Source organism: Phyllopteryx taeniolatus, chromosome 4 (genome assembly GCF_024500385.1).
Source record: "Phyllopteryx taeniolatus isolate TA_2022b chromosome 4, UOR_Ptae_1.2, whole genome shotgun sequence".
NCBI classification, from domain to species: Eukaryota; Metazoa; Chordata; class Actinopteri; order Syngnathiformes; family Syngnathidae; genus Phyllopteryx; species Phyllopteryx taeniolatus.
In genome coordinates this window covers 32,097,982-32,104,718 of record NC_084505.1, presented here as the reverse complement: position 1 = coordinate 32,104,718, position 6,737 = coordinate 32,097,982, and positions in this window count along the sequence as shown.

The window sequence follows — 6,737 nt, the reverse complement described above, 5'->3', positions numbered from 1 at the left end:
CTACGTTGGTAGTATGACTCATTAGGAATGGAGTGTTACTATGGTTGAACCGTGGTTAAACCGACACCATGGCAAGACCTTGGCAATTTTTGCAAGATTTTCAGACAGATTTGTTGACTTCGGCATCTGTGCTATTACCTCTGCAAGCGTTTAATTTTCTTTGGCTTTCGTGTGTCATAACTATCGAATCAAAAACTTGAACATTATTGCCGCACGTCTTGGCTGCTCAGTACAGTTGGGCTATTAATTCTACCATTTTTTTAAAAAATGTATCATAGTCATTGTCCCTCAAGGGGGAATTGTTTTGTACACCACACACCGAACAAGATCAAACACATGGATGCAGGCAAGGAAAGATTCGGAGTGAATGAGGTGCTTCACCACTTGAGCTGAGTTGGTGGGGACGATGCTTTGCTCAAGTGCACCTCGACAGTAGCCAGCAAGCAGTCGAGTGTGTTTTTCTATAGTTGGGACTCGAACCCGTGTCCTTACAAACTGAGCTCCAAAGTTTTTTTCTTTGGCTTTTTTTGCGTGATCAATTGAAATTGAACTTTTTGGGATGGGTCTCTGTCCTGGCTGCTCAGTTCAATTTACTATATGCCGCGCACTTCCGTTACACGGCCTCTGGCAGCTTGATTATTTGCATTCTGTCATCTCCAAGCAAAATGACCGCATTCTTCGCAAGAATCTTGTGTGATACTGAAAATTTCACTGATTGGCACGAGTCGTATCATTAAACATTGCCAGTCCTCTATGTTAACATGGATATTTGCATTCAACAGCCGTCAATGGCAGTGAATGAGGTAAAGCAGGGCACAAGTACACAAACATCCACACTCTCATGCACACCTACATACAATTGACAATTGTGCATGAGCGTGATTCTCCAACATAGACGTTCGTAATGGCATGTGATTGTGAAAGTGTTTTGTGGTTGTCACAGAGAGCGCATATTCAGCTTTAACAAAATAGCAGCGCTAGCAATATAAAGTTAGCATTAGCACTGTAAACCATAAATATGAATAGGTAGATACGACATGCCCCTTTTGAGCTGCGTGCCTACAGCGCCGCTTAGCGAGGAGGGTAAAAGTCATCAGCGCATTACATGTGTGTGGATGGCAAGAAAACCCAAAGACCAAGGATGCCGGTACATTGTGCTGCATATGGTTGTGCACAACGCTGTACAATTACGACAATGGAACAGGGAGTAACCTTTCACAGGTAAAAGTGTGGCGGGCCCCCCAATGTTATGTATTGATAGCACACGCTTTGGCGTTGACAAAAAAAAGTATACGTCATGAAAAATGTGTTGAGAAATTAGCAAGTTACGACTTAATTTCAATCGCCTTTGAAGGAAACGTCGACCTCCCCAAAATGGCTGCCTTGTAGTCACCTCTGTTAGCCAGGCTGCTACAGCGTGCTGGTGTAGCAGCAATTGCTGATACCTTGGTAGCATGAATGACAATACTAATGGAGTGTTAATTTAACACAATGTTATCGGTTTGACATTTTATTTGATCTTTTTTCATGAACTTTCATCTTTCTAATGTTATTTGCTGCTCTTATTTCACCGCATCCAGCAGTTCAGATTGCAAAACCATCATATTACTTCGTCACTGTTCAATGATTGCCAGTGGGATCATCCGCACTATCTTTTGACCTTTGAGCCATGAAGGCAAAAACATGGAAGTTAAGCATTTGAATGCAGATGAGCCATATCCTGTGCCTTTTGCAGTGTCTCACAGAGGAAATGGATTCCACGTCCCTTTTATGCGGCTACAAAATTCATGTATTTCTTTGAGGGTGTAGACAATGTGTGTGACTAAAGCACTCAGTGTGCCATCCATCCCCCTCACCCAAGACCCTTTTTCTACTGCGATGATGGGATAATAGGCAAACAGCATCAGAGCTAACTAATGTGACTGCATAATAAACAGATGAGTCAGAAAGTAGTCATTTGCACATAATCTCAACATTATCATTGTCTATATGCAATAATCATAATTGATGATCTCTCAATACTAATGAACAAGTGGAGTGTATGTAGTCTTGGAATTGTAAGTGAATACAAGGTTGATCTCAGTAATTAATAATGTATGTTCATGATTGTAAAGATTTCTCATTGCTGGAAATGGACTAATTAGCAAATATTATTTTTTATTATATGAATTACGTTTGTACATTTAGCAAAATATTTTCATTTTTAATTTAAAATTTGGTGGCACGGTGGGTCTCCCCGTGCCTGCGTGGGTTTTCTCCAGGCACTCCGGTTTCCTCCCACATCCCAAAAAATGCATGGAAGGTTGATTGAAGACTCTAAATTGCCAGTCCGTGTGAATGTGTGCATGAATGGTTGTTTGTTCATATGTGTCCTGCGATTGGCTGGCAACCAGTTCGGGGTGTACCCCACCTCTCGCCTGAAGATCGCTGGGATAGGCTCCAGCACGCCCGCGAACCTAGTGCGGTTAAAGCGATACAGACAATGGATGGATGCAATTTAAAATGTAAAATTACTATTGTAACCAACTAAATTATTATTTTTTTTATTTTATTCTATCTTAAATTATTAGTTTTACTATGAGTTAATATAATTTATTTTTAAGGTTATTCATTACATTTAAAAACAATTAATTTGGAAGACTGAAGTAACAAATAATACTATTTTAAAATAATACTATTTCATTTTAAAATTGTATATATTAGCAGTGCTATTCTACTTTTTTTTAAAGGTTTATCACTTTTTTTATGTTAAAAGCAAGCGGCATGGCCTCCAGTAACAAATCCAAATGATTTAATTTTAATTATTGTAAACTGTTTCAGTCAATCCTTTAATTAAAATTGTATTTCTTTCAAAGTAATTTATGTGATTTTAAATTATATATGTCTAATTGACTATGGAAAAAAGCCATTGGAGGAAATTGATTGTAGTTTTGAATGTATTTACTCAAAATGTATGCTAGAGGGAGCTGCTGTAATTAATAAGGCATTCATCAGAAGAGAGGCTGTTTCAGAATTTTTTTTTTTTTTTTTTTTTTTTTTGCAAAGGGCTGTTAAAGAAAAATGTCAATCTCAACAATTTTTATTAGATTTTAGAAGTTGGAACAATACCCTTTCGGTTGTGTTTTACTGGACTGCACTTTGAGACATGCAGTACAGTCCAAAAGTCTGACTGTATGCTAGAGTGAGCTAATTAATAAGGCATTCACCAGAAGAGGCTTTTTGAATTCTGTGCAGCCTGGCTATCATTTTACTTACAATAGAGAGCTACTTAGAATTAAAGCAGCGTAAGTGGATAATTATGCTAATGATCAATTTACATTGAAGATCTGGTGGCAGGCTATAATTATCAGGGGGATTTTGGTTTTTGGATGGTGATGGCTCTCGTAGGCTTTTTTTCCCAGGCCTATATGTTTTTACAATGTGAAGCTGCAACCTCCCAATGTTCTCCACAAACGCAACTTTGATGCTTTTTGTGCTCTATGTAATTTATATTGCTTCTTATGAGTTGAAGCTTGCGGCCATGAGCGCTTTCTGAATCAGACAGCATAACAGTGTATCTTCTCCTTGGCATTAATATAAGCAAGCCTTCCTGCCTCCATTTGTTGCATTAGCCATCGTCGTGCACACTGATCTGTCTCTATTTCTTTTTTTTTTCTTTTTTTTCATTTTTTGCTTTCTATGAAATCTTTGCCCCACAGAGTCATTGCTGTTGAGCGGCAAACTTGCCTGAGCCAACATAGGTCTATGTATGTTATGTAAGCCCCACTATAAATAGGTTCACCCGGGATCTTTTGTCTTTACCTGATTCGCTCTTGGCCCAACAGTTTTTTATTTCTGGAGAGAGCTGTGGATGCTAGTGCCATGTAGAGCTGCCCGTTTCCATAGTTACTTTTGTTAGCTGCGAGCTCTTAACATTCTTCATCTGTTTTCTCGCGTGTCTGCCGCGTCAGGCTATTTGTTTGGACCTGTTTGCATTGCGCCGTCCCTGCTAATGACTGTGTCGACAGTGGCGCGCTTGATGAAGATGAAGGCGTTCTCTAATTATCGGCAGTCATGTTTTCGCATACGCGTCGCTGCATGGGAGAAAGAGCAACAAATAGAAATCAGTGTGGGTGCGGATGAGTCAGAGACCACAACACGGAGACCTATTAACTTATGCCGGTCAACTGCATATGCAATTAGCCCCACGTTGTAAGATAATGATTGCTTGTGGTTATTGATCCTTTAGTCCAAGGGGACTTTTGTTGTATCTGGGGGAAATGAGGGATACCCTAGATCAGGGGTGTCCCAACCTTTGCCACCAAGGGCTGCTTACAGATTTATAGACAGATGCAGAGGCCGCTTTTACACTCTTCAGTCTTGAGCAGTGTTTCCCAACTTTTATAGAGCCAAGGTACACATTTTACATCAGAAAAATCTGCCGGTACATCAACAGGCAAAAATGTCACGAAAAGAGTAGCCCTACTCACAGAAAGTTAGAAATATTTGGCTTTCGGGTGAAATTCGGGTTAAACCTAAACTGCACCATAAAGTTTACAGATAAACTTAACGTGACCTTCTGTAAACGTTTGAATGCACATGTCCAACTGTTCAAAGTTTCCATACTTTTTGCACAACTTGCCGTTCTCTTAACAAGGAGCTGAGCAGCAAGATTCACAACAGGTGTTTGGTCCATGAACGTTTCCAAGAGCGTCCATTTGTATGCCTTTCTGTGATTCTCCCAGTCTCTCTGTATCTTTGTTGAAACCTGTTGATGAGACTGTGGCACTCTAAACTCAGTGGGAACTTCCCTCTGAGAAAATCTTCTTGGATTCTGTCACTCAATCATCTCGGTCTCATGATGTCAAAATGTGAAGAGCATGACGAAGAGGACTGTTCATATACTGCTGCCTGAAATAAAGCACAAAGTTAGGCAATTTTGGCCAATTCCAGGGCTCATACTTTGACCAACTCCTACTAGGGAATTTGGCCAGATGAGCCCCAATAGGAAGCATGTATTCAAGACAGTTGAACTACGCTAAATTGCCAAGCGTTTTAGTTAGCCATTCGGATTCACAACAGCAATTTTTCGACTAAAGGACATACTTTAACCAAATCCTCAAAGGGAATTAGTCTTCGACACTTGTTTCACTAAAGAGCCTATCTCACTGGCCTGGAGACTAGTTGGCGACCTGATTGCACCTCAAGTCTCCATGATGTCGTTGAATTAAAACATTTTCCTTTTTTTTTTTTCCGGGAACCTTTTGAGACTTTTTCAAGTCTCGACTGGGGAGACTGAAACGGAAGCAGGTATCCCAGATAGATAAATGGTTAAGCTTTTTTGCCTAAACCATCAAATGTGAGCGGAGCATGATGTCAGAGTTTGCTGATCATTTCAAGAATTCTTCATGAAAAAGGTTGGTGCTTCTGCCTGTTCATTGCTGTTAGGACTTTTGTTTGTTTTTGCAATTGCACGGCGGTAGGATCAAATTTTGTGGCCCACAGGCTGTAGGTTGCCCACAGCTTGCATTTTTACATCTACTCTAGCACAAAGTGAGCTATTTTATGCTGAAAACATCTGCAATTATCAGATTTAAGACAAGCGGAGTGTTGTGTGTCATGGATTTGCAGCCTCGCAGTTAGGTAACAGCAGGTGCATGCTCTGGATCAGGTCCAAGAGTGCTGCTGCTGCTGCTGCTGCTGGGAAAATGGATCCAGCAAAGAAGAGGGCAAGGTGCGAGCCATGCGTGGAGGAGTCTGGGGGCATGTTTAAAGAAACACCAGGGGCATTCCGCAATCATGATCGGAGCGCTCAGTGTGTGCCATCCTCACCCATCCCCGTTGTAGAAACCACAGAGTACAGGCAGCTGGGGACCGTAGTGGGCGAGCGGGAAAGTATTTTTGGAAGCAGCGGGAAACCTGCTGCACCAACTGTAACAGTGGTATCAGCAGCAGCAGCAGCATTGGGGCCTGGTACCGGGCTTCCCTAACCCTCTCCCACTCTCGGAGGAAGTGCAGGAGTAGAGAGTTCTTTCAGAAGAAGCACCACGCTTCCGCTGCTTTTATTTTTCTTATTTATGCCCAACATTTGAATGACTGGGTATGTAACTATGCTGTGCCCATCTCACACACACACAAGAGACAGAAAATGTATGTGTGTGTGTGTGTGTGTGTGTGTGTGTGAGAGAGAGAGAGAGAATCTGGCAGCTGAGGCGAATAGCATGTATTTATAGGAAGCCGTGTTTCCGGCAGAGGTTTCTGTGTTTTTTTAACTCTCCCAATCCATTTTGTGCGGTGTCTTACAGGCCCCATTATATCCAGGTTTAGATTGAAGATGTTTCCTCAGCTAACGCCTCAGGGGTGAGATTTCTATGTGAGACATGTCACAATGTGGTTTAGAGGAGGCGGATGGATTTCTCGTGCAACTCTAATGTGTGTATGTGTTGTTGTTGTTTTTTCTTTTTGGAGGATTGCTCCCAAAAAAAAAATATCTGTTTTGCATCCATAAACCTGCAAAGGCTTTCCTTGAAAACACTTAAGGCTGAATGTTCATGTGTTTGTCGGCTGATATGGAGGTATTTGATTGATCTGTGGATTCAGGCAGAGTGTTGTTGTTCCTGAAATGAATGAATTTCCTGAAACCTTCCCAAATGATGTTTAGAAATGCATTTTTGAAAATAATTATTTGATATACAGATATACAATAGGACTAGATCCCGTGCCTACATGGTGGCCATGTAGAATGTGGGGCATTGACA